We start from the raw sequence: 17,661 nt of genomic DNA, 5'->3' as shown, positions 1-17,661 counted from the left end.
TCAATGCTTTCGTCATGTTTTTTAAAACAGCTTAAAACGTTAACCTGCACTAGGTCTGAGGCTTTCTTTGTCAACAATATACCTAAATATGGTGTACTTGGATTGACACAATTAAAGTTATAGTTGTCCCTTATATGGTTTCTACTTGCTGTATCTAAGTTGATATCTAGAATTATAGATTTATTTTCATTTAATTTATAGTTCGAAACTTCGCTAAACCTCTTGACAGTTTTCATAAAAGCAGTGATAGATGTAACTGGCTTAGTTAGGGTCAGTATCAGATCATCTGCATATAGTTTTAGTTTCAGCTCTCTCTGTTTCGTAGTGATTCCACTTATTAGATTATTTGATCTTATATTTATCGCCAAAATCTCCATAGTTATAATATATAAGATTGGAGAAAGTGGGCATCCCTGTCTTGTCCCGTTATGGAGGTTAAACCAATCAGCACATATATTAGGACCTACTGTCCTAGCCGAAAGACCAGAATACAGGGACATTATGGCTCCATGAATCTAACTGTGATAACCAAATTTCAACAAGGATTTACTCATGAATTCCCAGTCGACCCTATCGAAAGCCTTCTCTGCATCGACAGTTAAGATTGTCATAGGTGTTTCTGTTCTGTTAGCTAAATCTAAAATATCTATTATACATCTTGTATTGTCTGAAGAAATTCTTCCCGGAATGAACCCTATTTGATCAGGGTCAATTATATTAACTAAAGTCGGTTTTATCCTGTTTGCTATTATTGCGGAAAAAATCTTCACGTCGGTATTTATGAGGGAAATTGGCCTATAATTTTCCACCTCTCCCAGGTCTTTATTCTGTTTTGGAATAGGTAATATGTTTGCCCTCAACATTTCCTTTGGAAATTGTCCCCTATCTACAATGTTATTAAATAGATCTACCAGATGTTTTATAAGTAAATCTCCAACAGTTTTATAAAATAGATTTGAAAATCCGTCTGGACCTGGGGTTTTATTATTATCCAGCTTTTTGATGACCTCCTCCACCTCTTGTGCCGTTATCAAGGTGTTAAGAGTTGTTTTTTGATTCTGTAATATTACTGGAGTGTTACTACCGTCTAAATATTTATCTATCTCCTTATCCTGAGTTGATAGGAAATATAATTCGCTGTAGTATGAGTTGAAGCATTGACCAATGGATTTAGGGGGGATGTGTACCTCTTCGTTCCTCTTTATTCTAGTTATTTTATTGGAGGCAGTTTTTTCTCTCAACTTCTTAGTTAACAGTTTGTCTGCTCTGTTACCTGTACTATATTCTTTCAGCTTCAATTTCCCCATTATCTTTGCGTTTTTCTCTATTTTTATTTGATTAATTTGATTTTTAATCTCGGCAATCACTTCCGAGTTATCTCTTGAAGGTGTTTTTTTATTCTCCTTGGATTTTTTCTCTAAGTTATCTAATAGAGGAGTTAATTCTTCACTTTTGAACCTATTAAGGTACGATTCTAGACTTATTAAACTGCCTCTTATTGTGGCTTTAAAGGCACACCAATTATTAGAGTGTGAAGTTTCGTTAGGTATATTATCTATAAAAAATCTTTCTATCTGGGATCTAAGAGCCTCTTGATTTTTTTCATTATGGAGTAGATAGTCATTAATTCTCCATGTCATACTATTTTTAATATTCCACTGATCTTTCATGATCCATGTGTTGATACTATGGTCCGACCATGTATTATTCCTGATGATAATGTTGTACCCGCTGCTGCTTCCTTTGCTGAGTTGTCAGATACAAGTGAAGCGGTTGATGATGACGATGCGTCCATGGATGTCACGTGGGTGCCCGCTCAGCAAGAAGAAGAACAGGGCGAAAGTTCAGATGGGGAGACAGGGAGGAGGAGGAGACGAGTTGGAAGTAGGGGGAGGTCGTCGCAAGGAGCTAGTGGCACAGTCAGACAGCATGCATCGGCACCCAGGGTCAGCCAGACAGCACGCCAATCAACGCATGCTGTGTCCACCACCAGAATGCCGTCATTGCAGAGCTCAGCAGTGTGGATTTTTTTTTGTGTGTCTGCCTCTGACAACAGCGATGCTATTTGCAACCTGTGCCAAAAGAAACTGAGTCGTGGGAAGTCCAACACCCACCTAGGTACAACTACTTTGCATAGGCACATGATCGCACATCACAAACGCCTATGGGATCAACACATGAGTACAAGCAGCACACAAACTCAAAGTCGCCATCCTCCTCCTGGTCCAGCATCTTCAGCCACATCAACCACTGCTGTCCTTCTTGCCCCCTCTCAACCATCCGCCACTCCGTCTCTCGCCTTGAGCAGTTCCCGCTCATCTGCCCACAGTCAGGTGTCTGTCAAGGACATGTTTGAGCGTAAGAAGCCAATGTCAGAAAGTCAAGTTTGTGCATAAGTACACAGGCTTACAGGACGTCCTGAAGCAGGCCAGGAAGGTGTGTGGCCATTTCAGGCGTTCCTACACGGCCATAGCGCACTTTGCAGATATCCAGCGGCGAAACAACATGCCAGTGAGGCGCTTGATTTGCGACAGCCCGACACGTTTGAATTAAACACTCCTAATGTTCGACCGCCTGCTCCAACAAGAAAAAGCCGTTAACGACTATTTGTATGACCGGGGTGCTAGGACAGCCTCTGCGGAGCTGGGATTTTTTTTGCCACGTTACTGGACGCTCATGCGCAATGCCTGTAGGCTCATGCTTCCTTTTGAGGAGGTGACAAACCTAGTCAGTCGCACCGAGGCACCATCAGCGACATCATACCATTTGTTTTCTTCCTGGAGCGTGCCCTGCGAAGAGTGCTGGATCAGGCCGTAGATGAGCGTGAAGAGGAAGAGGAAGAGTTGTGGTCACCATCACCACCAGAAACAGCCTTATCAGCATCACTTGCTGGACCTGCGGCAACGCTGGAAGAGGATTGTGAGGAAGAGGAGTCAGAGGAGGAATGTGGCTTTGAGGAGGAGGAGGAAGACCAACTGCAACAGGCATCCCAGGGTGCTCGTTGTCACCTATCTGGTACCCGTGGTGTTGTACGTGGCTGGGGGGAAGAACATAACTTCATTGACATCACTGAGGAGGAGGAACGGGAAATGAGTAGCTCGGCATCCAACCTTGTGCAAATGGGGTCTTTCATGCTGTCGTGCCTGTTGAGGGACCCTCGTATAAAAAGGCTGAAGGAGAACGACCTGTACTGGGTGTCCACGCTACTAGACCCCCGGTATAAGCAGAAAGTGGCTGAAATGTTACCAAATTACAACAAGTCGGAAAGGATGCAGCATTTGCTAAATAAATTAAAAAGTATGCTTTACACAGCGTATAAGGGTGATGTCACAGCACAACGGGAATCTAACAGGGGAAGAGGTGAAAGTAATCCTCCTCATCCTCCCACGACCACGCTGGCAAGGACAGGACGCTTTACAGACGTGTTGTTGATGGAGGACATGCGGAGCTTTTTAAGTCCTAAGCATCACCACAGCCCTTCGGGATCCACCCTCAGAGAACGACTCGACCGACAGGTAGCAGACTATCTCGCCTTAACTGCAGATATCGACACTCTGAGGAGCGATGAACCCCTTCACTACTAGGTGTGCAGGCTTGACCTGTGGCCTGAGCTATCCCAATTTGCGATAGAACTTCTGGCCTGTCCCGCTTCTAGTGTCCTGTCAGAAAGGACCTTCAGTGCAGCAGGCGCTATTGTCACTGAGAAGAGAAGTCGCCTAGGTCAAAAAAGTCTAGATTACCTCATCTTTATTAAGATGCATGAGGGATGGATCCCGAAGGGACTGACAGTGGGCGATACATTCGACTAAAAAAGGCCTGATGAGATGAGCTGCCTTGGGCTAAAAATGGTGCACACGCTGCTGTATTTTAGCTCTGAATGCCGGTTGACTTGTGTGACTTATCCGCCACCAACTAGGGTTGAAGCTGCAATGTTTTAGGGCACTTTCTGCCTGGGAAACAAACATCAATTTTTCTGGCCGCTGCTACAGCAGCGGCTTCAACAATACCTAATTTTTCGGGCCTTTGGTGCTAAACTGTGGCTTCAAAAACCAAACCAAAAAAAAGGCACATAACAGGGATTAAACTGATAGGAATAGTACTACTTAACACACCACTCCTTTCTGGTGGCACATTAGATTGCACGCGCAGTGACCCAAATTTGAAGTAGGAGGACCCACCAAGCATCTTTTTCCATCTCCCGGTTCCTAAAATCGATGCCATATACATGTCCCCTGATAGGGCGCCAGCTCATTATTCTCTTGGGCGCCAGCTCGTTATTCTCTTTTTCACTTCACTAGGGACACTTTACTGCTCTATGGGCACTTAGACCCACTTTTGTCTTGCACAGTATTATCTAGCCAGCATCTGTGATGGGAAATCAGGCAGTCATCTAAACGTTTAGATTGAGCTTTAGCTTAGAACACCCTTGAAGATGTTTAAGGAGATTAGGGCTAGTTTAGAGGATTCTTCTTAGACCTCTCTGAGTCTTTATAGCCCTTCTACCTATCCAGCATTTCTATAAACTAGCTAAGAGAAAGGGTGTCTATGATACATTTAACTTTATATCACCTTATTGACACTTTTTATGACAGCATTGCTCCGGTCTCCATACTCTCTGCCTATACCCATCTATTTAGAGGGAATTTCCTTGCCCCTGGCAATATTATATAATAGGTAATAGTATTACCATTATTACACAATTAGCCACTATAGGGGAATGAGTATTGTATCCCTTTGTTATTTATAAATGATACAATAAAGACTATTGTCCATTACTCAATTTACTTTAACAAAGGGTACTAACCACGGTATTAGGAAGCATTACTCTGCTTTCCCTTTCTCCCTCTATTATACACATATGCTCACTAAGATTTGTAGGTATCACTTTATTATAGTTGTCTAACCTTTTCCTATGCCAGTTTTAGATCTCCTTCTTGGGAGATTTTTTATTTTTTCAGTTTATTAGCATACCTGGGTACAAGCCCTCGGTGGGGCTGGCACCACCACCTGACCACATTTCCTAGTTTCTTCCACTCATACTGCTTTTTCCATCTTTGAAGGCGTTTGGCGAAACAAGGAAATAGTCCTCTACTCGTAACAGGGATTAAACTGATAAGAATAGTACAACTTAACACACCTTATAATAACGCAGAGAGAGGCAACGCAGAGAGAGGAGTCTGAAGAAGAGGAGTCAGAGGAGGAAGGTGGCTTTGAGGAGGTGGAAGACCAAACACAGCAGGCGTCCCAGGGGGCTTGTTGGCACCTTTCGAGGACCCTTGGTGTTGTACGTGGCTGGGTGGAGGAAGACATCAATGACATTCAATGACATCAGTGAGGACAAGGAACAGACATGGCTAGCTTGATATCCAACCTTGTGCAAATGGGGAGTTTGCGGTTGTGCAAATGGACTGTTTGCGGTTGCTTGCGGTGCGTTAAACGGAGAGTTTGGTCTATCACTGTGAAGCGGGCATAACCCTTACACTACCTGATCGATACAACATCATACAGTAGGTCCCCCCCCCTCATTATTTTTATGGCCCCCACCCACCGCTCACGGGTGGGGGTGGGCGGGAGGACAGTAGGTACCCCCCATTGTGATTTATGGTCCCCACCCACCGCGCAGGGGTGGGGGCCGGGGGGGAGGACAGTAGGTCCCCCCCCCTTATCCTTATTTACTGAATATTCCCCCTGTATAACAATGTTTGGCATTTAGTGAATATTCCCTATTCTGCTCTGTGTCAGTGTGTATCAGGGTCTCTGAGGACAGGTGTCAACCCATATCTGCCAAGTGACCCTATGTAGGAGGAACAGTCCCTATTCTGCTCTGTGTCAGTGTGTATCAGGGTCCCTGAGGACAGGTGTCAATCCATATCTGCCAAGTGACCCTATGTAGGGGGAACAGTCCCTATTCTGCTCTGTCAGTGTGTATCCGGGTCTCTGAGGACAGGTGTCAATCCATATGTCAAGGTGTCAATATGTCATATGTCAGGTGTCAATCCATATCCATTGTGATTTAGGAATGTTAGGTGATTTATGCCCATATGGATTAAAACCAGGCTCTGCATCAACTGCCACAGTCCAGGTGTTACTCTCCCTTGAAACAACTTTTCCATCACTATTGTGGTCAGAAAAATGTAAAAGTCGCCTGCCCATTGAAGTCTATGGCGGTTCGCCCGGTTCGCGAACATTTGCAGAAGTTCGCGTTCGCAGTTCGCGAACCGAAAATTTTATGTTCGCGACATCACTAGTGGTAACTTGAGAGGTGCCCGAAGCTAAGCTGGAGGAGGATGGTGCGTCAAGGTTCCGAGCGGAAGCTGTAGAAGATTGGGTGTCCTGTGTTAGCCAGTCAACTATGTCCTCAGAACTTTTCGAGTTCAGGGTACGTGGCCTCTGAACACTGGGCATTATTCTAAGGCCAAAGGGAATCACAGCACCACGACCACGACGGCCCCTGCAGGGTGGCCTGCCTCTGCCTGTCATTTTGAAGCAGGCATAACCCTTACACTACCTGATCGATACAACATCATACAGTAGGTCCCCCCCCTCATTATTTTTATGGCCCCCACCCACCGCTCACGGGTGGGGGTGGGCGGGAGGACAGTAGGTACCCCCCCATTGTGATTTATGGTCCCCACCCACCGCACAGGGGTGGGGGCCTGGGGGGAGGACAGTAGGTGCCCCCCCTTATCCTTATTTACTGAATATTCCCCTGTATAACAATGTTTGGCATTTAGTGAATATTCCCTATTCTGCTCTGTGTCAGTGTGTATCAGGGTCTCTGAGGACAGGTGTCAACCCATATCTGCCAAGTGACCCTATGTAGGGGGAACAGTCCCTATTCTGCTCTGTGTCAGTGTGTATCAGGGTCTCTGAGGACAGGTGTCAATCCATATCTGCCAAGTGACCCTATGTAGGGGTAACAGTCCCTATTCTGCTCTGTGTCAGTGTGTATCAGGGTCCCTGAGGACAGGTGTCAATCCATATCTGCCAATTGACCCTATGTAGGGGGAACAGTCCCTATTCTGCTCTGTGTCAGTGTGTATCAGGGTCTCTGAGGACAGGTGTCAATCCATATGTCAAGGTGTCAATATGTCATATGTCAGGTGTCAATCCATATCCATTGTGATTTAGGAATGTTAGGTGATTTATGCCCATATTGATTAAAACCAGACTCTGCATCAACTGCCACAGTCCAGGTGTTAGTCCCCTTGAAACAACTTTTCCATCACTATTGTGGCCAGAAAAATGTAAAATTCGCCTGCCCATTGAAGTCTATGGCGGTTCGCCCGGTTCGCGAACATTTGCAGAAGTTCGCGTTCGCAGTTCGCGAACCGAAAATTTTATGTTCGCGACATCACTAGTGGTAACTTGAGAGGTGCCCGAAGCTAAGCTGGAGGAGGATGGTGCGTCAAGGTTCCGAGCGGAAGCTGTAGAATATTGGGTGTCCTGTGTTAGCCAGTCAACTATGTCCTCAGAACTTTTCGAGTTCAGGGTACGTGGCCTCTGAACACTGGGCATTATTCTAGGGCCAAAGGGAATCACAGCACCACGACCACGACGGCCCCTGCGGGGTGGCCTGTCTCTGCCTGTCATTTTTTTTTCCGATTAGTGGTACTATGCGTGCAAGCTACTGTGACAACAGATATGAGTGGCACTGTGCACTGGCAGAAGTTGGCAGAGTAGACGCTGTAGGCCTGACACACACGCTTGCAGACAACTACCGTATATACTCGAGTATAAGCCGAGTTTTTCAGCACATTTTTTGTGCTGAAAAACCCCAACTCGGCTTATACTCGAGTCAGTGTCTGTATTATGGCAATTTGCATTGCCATAATACAGACTGGGGGAGAGGGGGGCTATCAGAGCTGTAACTTACCTTCACAGCAGCTCCCTTCAGCTCTCTCCTCCGCGCCGTCCGTTCAGCACCTCGGTCAGCTCCCAGTGTAAGTCTGCCGCGGCTCTCGCGAGACTTACACTGTGAGCTGACAGAAGAACTGAATGGACGGCGCGGAGGAGAAGGGAGCTGACAGGAGCTGCTGTGAAGGTAAGTTACAGCTCTGACAGCCCCCCTCTCCCCCCCACTGAACTACCAATGACACTGGACCACCAGGGAAGGAGCCCCCCTCCCTGCCATGTATCAAGCAGGGAGGGGGGACGAAAAAAAATATAATAATAATAATAAAATAAAAAATTATATTTTAAAAATAATATTTTAAATATATTTAAAAAATAATAATAATAAATTATAATAAATAATAATAAAATAAATAAAAATAATAAAAAATTAATCTAACAAAAAAATATTACCATTATAATAATTAAAAAAAATAATAAAAATGCCCACCCCCCACCAAGGCTCTGCAACACACTGCACACACACACACACACACACACACACTGCACACACACTGCACTCACACACACTGCACTCATACAAACTGCACTCATACACACTGCACTCATACACACACTGCACTCATACACACACTGCACTCATAAACACTGCACTCACACACACTGCACTCATACACACACACTGCACTCACACACACTCACTGCATTCATACACACACACTGCACTCACACACACACACTGCACTCACACACACACACACTGCACTCACACACACACACACACTGCACGCACTCACACACACTGCACTCATACACTGCACTCATACACACTGCACTCATACACACACACTGCACTCATACACACACACTGCACTCATACACACTGCACTCATACACACTGCACTCATACACACACTGCACTCATACACACACTGCACTCATACACACTGCACTCACACACACACACTGCACGCACTCACACACACTGCACTCATACACTGCACTCATACACACTGCACTCATACACACACACTGCACTCATACACACTGCACTCACACACACACACACTGCATTCATTATATACACACACTGTAAATAAATATTCAATTAATATAATTTTTTTAGGATCTAATTTTATTTAGAAATTTACCAGTAGCTGCTGCATTTCCCACCCTAGTCTTATACTCGAGTCAATACGTTTTCCCAGTTTTTTGGGGTAAAATTAGGGGCCTCGGCTTATATTCGGGTCGGCTTATACTCGAGTATATACGGTAACTGCTATTCAATCTATAACAGTCAAAACATTTTTTTGATTTAAATGTACACTACTGTTACACCAGATATGAGTTGCACTGGTGTGACACTGTGCCCTGGCAGGCCCTGAAATGCACACGTGTGAAGGAAACTGACTGCTATTATATTACAGTCAAAAAAGTTTTTGTTTTTTTTAAATGCAAGCTTTTGTGACACCAGATATGAGTGGTGGCACTGGGCAAGTGGGCACAGTATACGCTGTGAGCCTGACACACACGCTGGCAGGCAGGCAACTGCAATTAGATTACACAGGGAAAAAAAAAAGCAGACTGATGTTCTAGCCCTTAAAAAGGGCTTTTTGGGGTGCTGTCCTTACAGCAGAGATCAGATGAGTCCTTCAGGACTGTAGTGGACACTGAATACACTAGCCTAGCTATCGATTTCCCTATTAAATCAGCAGCAGCTACACTGTCCCTCCTCTCACTAAGAAGGCAGCTTCCGGGGGGCGGGGCCTAGCTGTCATGGAGGAAAGACGCACTTCGTGTGAGCTCCCTCAATATCTCACTTTAAGCAGCTATCAACAAGCGAATTTCACCCCAGAAGGGGATGACCCAGCAATGTTGCTCCTACCTGACCGACCCGACATGCTTAATAGCGGTCAGCAACTCGACAGAGTCTTACTTACCTCCGCGTGGCAAGTGTGGCCTGGTGCTCACCGGTCTGGACAGGCGGACGATCTCCCGATCTTGGGATGCCCAGGAGCAGCTACTTCCCAGCAGGAGCTCCGTTACCCCCCCCCCCCCTCGGACCGGTGGGGGTTATCCCGGTCCACCCCTGAGAGGCTGTCTGGAGCTAATGGACGCACAGAGCACAGCCGCCCAGGCTGACATACTCATCTGCGACTCTCCCAATATGGCGGCAGCCGTGTGTCCTCTTGGTACCAGCAAAGCATGGCAGGATATTGAGTCTAAGCTGGACAGACTCAATCAATTTTGGAAGCAAATAACAAGCAGGAAGCCCCAACAAGTTCCACCAGAGCCCCAACAAGCTCCACCACAGCTTAGCGAAGCAGTCCCCATTAAAATCCACCAACGCAAAAGGCGTCGAAGACAGGACCGGAGGCACAAACAGAAATGCAGAGCCTGCCCCACGTCAAGCACTCGCCTCCACCTTAAGCCACCACAATCCCGCACCGGACGTGAAGCACCACCGGGACAGATCCGACCACCCGACAAAACAAGCTTCCACCACCTCAAGCCGCGAACCCGGCACTCAGCCAGAGACTTGCCTTTGTTGTTCCAGGTATCAGGGACTCCCAGGGTCTGCACCTGGCGCCCAGAAGGGATCACATGAACTGCTCTCTGCACATTAACTAATCGTAAAGTAGCAAGCGTTTAAACATGTCATTATTTCACCTCCTAAAGAGTTTATTGTCGTAGTTCCTTACATGCCTTAACCGTTCATGTATTATGTTATTCACTAGTCTCATGGGGCGACTCACACTTGATTTATAACTAGTGGTGGAGCTGCTGATATAAATACACAGTTGATAACGTGCAAGCTACACCCTTAACATTACAGCCATCTTTCACAACAATGTACTGCTATATACTCATACCCTCAGTGCAACTAGCCATGATTTACGCACGTTCAGCCTAGCACGCTCAAATATAACACACTTCTGTCTAAAAAAAAGGAATAATAAAAAAAAAGAATGCAGCTTCCGAATTAATCTAAAATGGATGCTGTCCAGGAGGTGGGAGGGTCTGCTGCTGATTGGCTGGAATGTGTCTGCTGACTGTGAAGTACAGGGTCAAAGTTTACTTAATGATGACGAATAGGGGGCGGACCGAATATCGCATATGTTTGCCATCCGTGGCGAACGCGAACAAGCTATGTTCGCCAGGAACTATTCGCCAGAGAACCGTTCGGGACATCTCTACAGGTGAATACTGCTTTCCTAAGTAAATAATTGAATCTTGCAATCTATTTACAACAAACAAAAAATCCACTTGCATTTACACAGAAATAAAGAAACACGTTCTCAAACTGCACGTATACATTTCTGAACAAATTGAAAACATTGCTAACATGAATGCATGCACACAAATTTGTATACAAATGTATATACGTTTGCTTTTTTTTTAATGTATATATAAATGGACAATTTTTTGTGTTAACTGTGACTCCACTGTGGCACCTGTGAACAAATCATTCCTATAATTGAACCCAACTGTTTTTCTAGATTTCTAGATTTCTAAAACTATCATAATGAAGTGGGAAAGTAGAACAAAGTGAAATCAAGATATTTTTTCTTACAGCATAACATTCTCGTTTATTCTAGCTAATTTAAAGCTAATTTTAATTATTGAACTCTGATGCTTAACATTAGGTTCACTTTCTTAAAGGACCACTATAGGTCCAGGAAAACAAACTTGTTTTCCTGGCACTATAGGGTCATTAGATCCCCCCCCACCCTCAGGGCCCCCCTTTCACTGGGCTGAAGTGGTTAAAACCCCTTCAGCCACTTACCTTTCTCCATTGCCAGGCTCCCTCTGTGCTGGGGAACTCTCCACCCCCAGCCGACGTCAGATCCGAATGCTCATGTGCGGCAAGAGCTGCGCGCGCATTCAAACCGCCCATAGGAAAGCATTACTCAATGCTTTCCTATGGACGTCCAGCGTCTTCTCACTGTGATTTTCACAGTGAGAATCGCGGAAACAGCCTCTAGTGGCTGTCAGTGAGACAGCCACTAGAGGCTGGATTAACCCTCAGTGTAAACATAGCACTTTCTTTGAAACTGCTATGTTTTCAGCAGCAGGGATAAAACTAGAGGGACCTGGCACCCAGACCACTTCATTTAGTTGAAGTGGTCTGGGTGCCTATTGTGGTCTTTTAAGATTCAAATGACTTATTTCACAGTTATACATATTTCCTAATAAATCACAATATAATGAACAAATCACAATCAGGGGCGGACTGACCGGTCGGGCACTTCGGACATGGTCCGAGGGCCCAGCCGGGAGGGAGGCCCGCCATCAGGGGGCCCGGCCGCCCCTTTAAATGCTGCAGCCGCCTGAGTGCTCTCTTAAGAGCCTCAGGCGGCTGCAGCTTCTCCCCTCCCCTCCCCTGTAGCTGTGCGGTCCGCGGTGCCCGGCCGGAGTGATAGGAAGGTGCTCAGTGTGCACCTTCCTGTCAGTCCGGCCGGGTACAGGAAACAGAAACTTCTGTTCCCCGCGGAACAGGAGTTTCTGTTTCCTGTACCCGGCCGGACTGACAGGAAGGTGCACACTCAGTGTGCACCTTCCTATCACTCCGGCCGGGCACCGCGGACCGCACAGCAGCTCGGCCACGCTACAGGGGAGGGGGTAAAAAGAGAGTGGGAGGGGGGGTGTTAAAAAGAGAGTGGGAGAGTGGGAGGGGGGTGTTAAAAAGAGAGTGGGAGGGGGGGGTTAAAAAGAGAGTGGGAGAGTGGGAGCGGGGTGTTAAAAAGAGAGTGGGAGGGGGGTTTAAAAAGAGAGTGGGAGGGGGGGTTAAAAAGAGAGAGGGGTGGGGGTTAAAAAGAGAGTGGGAGGGGGGGTTAAAAAGAGAGAGGGGTGGGGGGTTAAAAAGAGAGTGGGAGGGGGGGTTAAAAAGAGAGTGGGAGGGGGTGTTAAAAAGAGAGTGGGAGGGGGTGTTAAAAAGAGAGTGGGAGGGGGGTTAATAAGAGAGTGGGAGGGGGGGTTAAAAAGAGAGTGGGAGGGGGGTTAAAAAGAGAGTGAGAGGGGGGGTTAAAAAGAGAGTGGGAGGGGGGTAAAAAGAGAGTGGGAAGGGGGTAAAGAGGGAAGGGGGTAAAGAGGGAGGGGTAAAAAGAGAGAGGGAGGGGGTAAAGAGGGAGGGGGTAAAAAGAGAGAGGGAGGGGGGTAAAGAGGGAGGGGGTAAAAAGAGAAAGAGGGGGTAAAAAGAGAGAGGGGGTGAAAATAGAGAGGGAGGGGGGTAAGAAGAGAGAGGGAGGGGTAAGAAGAGAGGGAGGGGGGTAAGAAGAGAGGCGGGGGGGTAAAAAGAGAGGCAGGGGGGTAAAAAGAGAGGGAGGGGGAGTAAGAAGAGTGGGGAAGGGGGGTAAGAAGAGGGGGGGGAGTAAGAAGGGGGTAAGAAGAGGGGGAGAGAAGAGTAAGAAGAGAGGGAGGGGGAGTAAGAAGAGAGGGAGGGGGGAGTAAGAAGAGGGGGAGGGGGGAGTAAAAAGAGGAAGGGGGAGTAAGAAGAGTGGGGAGCGGGGTAAGAAGAGGGGGTAAGAAGAGGGGGAGGGGGAGTAAGAAGAGGGAGGAGTTAGAAGAGGTGGGAGTAAGAAGAGGGGGAGGGGGGAGTAAGAAGGGGGGTAAGAAGAGAGTGAGTAAGGAGAGGGTGGGAGTAAGAAGGGGGTAAGAAGAGGGGGAGGGGGGGTAAGAAGAGGGGGAGGGGGGAGTAAGTGGAGGGCAATTGCCCCCTCCCCTGTCTGCAGGCACCGTGCGGGCCGCCGGCAGGGGAGGGAGGAAGAGAGGACCCGGAAGCTCAGCCTGCAGCTCCTCTGGGTCCTTCTTGCGCGAGCACAGATCGTTGCCGCGGTTACCATGGCAACGTTACGGCTCTTGCGAGAGTAAACTCTAGCCCTGGAGCTACGGGCTAGCGTTCACTCTCAACACTGTGACCACCAGGGATTCCTGGTGGTCGCAGTGGTGAGAGTGAACTCTAGCCCCATAAACACACTGCCCCCACACACCATACACACACACACACTGCCCACACACACACCATACACATTTACACACATTGCCTCACACACATACACTGCCCACCCATACACACACAGCCCCCCATACTAACATTGCCACACACATACACAGCCCCCTCATACACACATTGCCCCACACACCCTACACATTCACACACTACACCCACTCACACACACTGAACCTTTCACACACACTGCACCCCTTACACATTGCACCACTGCTCCTATACCCTACTACAGCCTCATATCCCAGCAGACCCCAGGTAAGTTGTCAAACTGTTCTTAAACGGTTTGACTACTTACTCTGGGAGGGGGGCCCGGCCCTCCTGCCACCATAACGACTACACAGAGCAGTAGTGGTTATTGTGCATGGATTATTTCTTTAAATAATCTACAAGTGCCCCAGTAGCCAGCAAGCCAGTGAGCCCACAGGCCGGCCAGCCAGCCAGCCCACAGGCTGGCCAGTAGCCAGCCAGCCCACAGGCCACCAGTTAGGCTTACAGCCAGCAAGCCCACAGCCTGCCAACCGAAGCCAGCAAGCCACAGCCTGCCAGCCAGCAAGCCACAGCCAGCAAGCCACAGCCTGCCAGCCGCAGCCAGCAAGCCCACAGCCTGCCAGTCGCAGCCAGCAAGCCCACAGCCTGCCGGCAGTAGCCAGCAAGCCCACAGCCTGCCAGCCGCAGCCAGTAAGCCCACAGCCTTCCAGCAAGCCCACAGACTGCCAGCCAGCAACAGTAATTAAGGTAAGAGGAGCCAACTTGGCCTAGGTATCAGCGAGCTATGTTGTGTTGCTATATTGTGAATAGGAATCAGAGTGTTGGAGACCCCCCTCCAGGCCCCATTAGACTCCATTGTAGTCTCTAATGGGACCTGGAGGAAATTCTTTATAACACACTCTCTAAAGGACACTCTCTGCTAGAATGCTCCCCCCCTCCATGGCCCATTAGCCCTCAATTGTAGTCTCTACTTGAGCCTGGAGGCGACTGTTTCCATCAGGGACACTGAGATGGCCTCTGTTAGAAAGACCCCCTTCCAAGCCTATTAGACTCCATTGTAGTCTCTAATAGGGCCTGAAGGGGATTCTTTCTGACACACTCTCTAAAGGACACTGAGATAGCCTCTGCTAGAAAGACCCCCCTCCATGGCCCATTAGCCCTCAATTGTAGTCTCTACTGGGGCCTTGAAGGGATTATTGCACTTTTGTTCCTTGTGTCTAAAGATTGTGTAGGGTGTGGCTGGAGGCGGTGCATGGAGGCGGGACATGGGTGGCGCTTGCTGCGGAGTATAGGTGGGGCCTGTAAGGGGGCCCTTAATTTATTTTGCCCGGGGGCCCTGAGGGTTCTCAGTCCGCCCCTGATCACAATACAAATACGGTAATATTAAGCATAAAATAGCACTTCAAATTTAGGAAGCAAAGATAATTCTTGAAAAACAATAACCATTGATGCTTGAATGTTTTATTTGGTTATGCCTCTGAAAGTGCATTTAAAATCTATGAAAATGAACAACAGCTAACAGACGTTCACTTTCTTTAGATGTTTTGGAGTTACATGGAGACAGCCGTTCTATTTCTCATTTGGTCTACAGTATATGATTGTCTACACAATATGTGATATGATTGATACTTTTTTTTCCTTTTGTCAGACTTCAAACACTCACATCTGAAGACTGGATTCATGGCATATTTGTTACGCAGTACTACATTTTACTGCCAATCTACTCATTTAATGTAAATCTGTTTAGTCACTCACAGCACACGATTCTTCTTTAATGTGGGCTTCTTGATTACATGGCTACCCACGTTAACCTTTTATCCCTTTTCGTTTTAGAGGAAGTAAGCGCCATGAAGACTGCATTAAAAGTGTTCAATAAATCCTTGACTGGGTTTCATGTTTATTAATATTTTTAACTCAACTGAAAATTTAAGTTAAGGAAAAAGTTAGAAAAACGTGTTTTATACAAATGTATTAACTCTAACTCTAACTTTACAGAAACATAGTGGAGGAGAATACACACGAGAGATAATATGGCATCATTTATCTTGCAATGTATCAGACAAAATTGCAGAAATACCATTTTTGTCATATACAATTGATATATCACAAATAGGTAAATTAAATGGTCCAATAGTGGTGAGAAAAAATGCAGATCTTCACTGAGTTTGAGTGTGAAGTGAGGCCTGAAGAACAGAGGAGATTGAACAGTTTTATGAAGGTATTTACAGGTGGGAGGAGGATAGCAAAGGGGGAGGGGAGGAGGTAGATTAGCCATGTGTTGAATACAATTGGAAAGTTTAGTAGACATGTGCAATTAGTTTCGGTCCGAATATGTATTCGGACGAATTTCGGGCAATTCGGACATTCGGGTACTTCCGAATCCCCGAATTGCCGAAGTTCCGAATTGCTGAGGTCCAGAAGTTCAGAAATTACCGAATTTCCGAAGTGTCGAAGTGCCGAAGTGCTGAAGTTCCGAAGCACAGTATTGCCTAAGTAATAATATACCTACCCAGTGAAAGAAGAAGAATGTTACATTGTATACAATTTTAAATAAAAAGTATACAAACATAGCCAGGATTCACCTGTAAGTAGTGATGTCGCGAACATAACATTTTCAGTTCGCGAATGGTGAATGCGAATTTCCGCAAATGTTCGCGAACGGGCGAACCGGGCGAACCGCCATAGACTTCAATAGGCAGGCGGATTTTAAAACCCACAGGGACTCTTTCTGGCCACAATAGTGATGGAAAAGTTGTTTCAAGGGGACTAACACCTGGACTGTGGCATGCCGGAGGGGGATCCATGGCAAAACTCCCATGGAAAATTACATAGTTGATGCAGAGTCTGGTTTTAATCCATAAAGGGCATAAATGACCTAACATTCCTAAATTGTTTGGAATAACGTGCTTTAAAACATCAGGTATGATGTTGTATTGATCAGGTAGTGTAAGGGTTACGCCCGCTTCACAGTGACAGACCAAACTCCACCTTTAAACGCACCGCAAACAACCGCAAACAGTCCATTTGCACAACCGCAAACTCCCCATTTGCACAAGATTGGATACCAAGCTAGCCATGTCCTTGTCCTCACTGATGTCATTGAAGGTCTCTTCCTCCACCCAGCCACGTACAACACCAAGGGTCCCGAAAGGTGAAAACAAGCCCCCTTGGGCCCTAAATACTAATAAGGGGGGGACCTAATGTCCCCCCTGGCCCCCACCCCTGAGCGGTGGGTGAGGGCCCTGCAGTAAAATAAGGGGGGGACCTAATGTCCTCCCCCTGGCCCCCACCCCTGAGCAGTGGGTGGGGGCGCTAAATACTAATAAGGGGGGGACCTAATGTCCTCCCCCCTGGCCCCCACCCCTGAGCGGTGGGTGGGGGCCCTACAGTAAAATAAGGGGGGGACCTAATGTCCTCCCCCCTGGCCCCCACCCCTGAGCGGTGGGTGGGGGCCCTACAGTAAAATAAGGGGGGTAATGTCCTCCCCCTGGCCCCAACCCCTAAATGGTGGGTGGGGGCCCTAAATACTAATAAGGGGGGCCTAATAATGTCCTCCCTCTGGCCCCCACCCCTGAGCGGTGGGTGGGGGCCCTACAGTAAAATAAGGGGGGGACCTAATGTCCTCCCCCTGGCCCCCACCCCTGAGTGGTGGGTGGGGGCCCTACAGTAAAATAAGGGGGGACCTAATGTCCTCCCCCTGGCCCCCACCCCTAAACGGTGGGTGGGGGCCCTAAATACTAATAAGGGGGGACCTAATGTCCTCCCCCCTGGCCCCCACCCCTGAGCGGGGGTGGGGTCCCTAAATACTA

This window comes from Pelobates fuscus, chromosome 3, assembly GCF_036172605.1.
Source record: "Pelobates fuscus isolate aPelFus1 chromosome 3, aPelFus1.pri, whole genome shotgun sequence".
NCBI lineage: Eukaryota > Metazoa > Chordata > Amphibia > Anura > Pelobatidae > Pelobates > Pelobates fuscus.
The sequence above is the reverse complement of the archived record's forward strand: the minus strand, read 5'-3'. Positions refer to the sequence as shown.